Raw genomic sequence first — 785 nt, 5'->3', positions numbered from 1 at the left:
TACATGGAGTTTATACTAGGGTGCCGATAGCATTCTGAGCATTGAACATCAGGAGAGAGAGAGAGAATAGAAAAGAGCAAGGACGTCGTTAATGAATGCTGCAGGTGCCAGGTGCCGAGGGCTCCCGCCTGTCACCCTAGCTACTCAGGAGGATGAGATCTGAGGATCGTGGTTCAAAGCCTGCTGGGGCAAGAAAAGTCCGTGAGACTTTTATTTCCAATAAACCACCACAAAAAGCCAGAAGTGGCTATAGCTCAAGCGGTAGAGCGCTAGCCTTGAGCACAGAAAAGCTCAGGACATTGCCCAGGCCCTGAGTTCAAGCGCCAGGCCAGGGGAAGAAAAAAAAGATAGCTGCAGAAGGCCCCTGGGCAGCTGTGTGCGCTGCGTCTCCGCGCTGTGGACGAAAGGCAGCAGAGCGGTGGCGGGTCTCACTGTCCGGGCGCCTGCCCTGTCTGAGTCCCAGCGGATAAACCCCACACCACCTGCTCACAGGAGGTCTGGCCGCTACAGGACAAGGTACCAGGCCTCAAGAGGGCAGGAGGCTAGCCTTGGGTCTCTGAGCTGAGGGGAGGCGCTGGGACTCACACCCATGACAGGTGGCCTGCGCCACACCGTCTGCCTCTGTGCTTAGCAGTCAGGGTAGAAAAAAATCGACTTAGGGCTGGGAAGGTGGCTCAGTGGTAGAGCGCTTGCCTTGCATGCCTGAGGCCCTGGGTTCGATTCTTCAGCACCACATAAGCAAAAAGAAAAAAGCCGGAAGTGGCGCTGTGGCTCAAGTGGTAGAG

The 785-nt window shown here is 56.2% G+C and overlaps 1 protein-coding gene across 1 annotated transcript in view; it reads right to left on the bottom strand.

Moving 5' to 3' along the window:
- Chadl (chondroadherin-like) overlaps positions 1–785 on the bottom strand; it is a 12,015-nt gene that overhangs the window by 7,457 nt on the left and 3,773 nt on the right. The gene's annotated exons all lie outside the window — the stretch shown is intronic.

This window comes from Dipodomys ordii, unplaced genomic scaffold, assembly GCF_000151885.1.
Source record: "Dipodomys ordii isolate 6190 unplaced genomic scaffold, Dord_2.0 Scaffold79, whole genome shotgun sequence".
Lineage (NCBI taxonomy): Eukaryota > Metazoa > Chordata > Mammalia > Rodentia > Heteromyidae > Dipodomys > Dipodomys ordii.
This window is presented reverse-complemented; position numbering and strand designations above follow the sequence as displayed.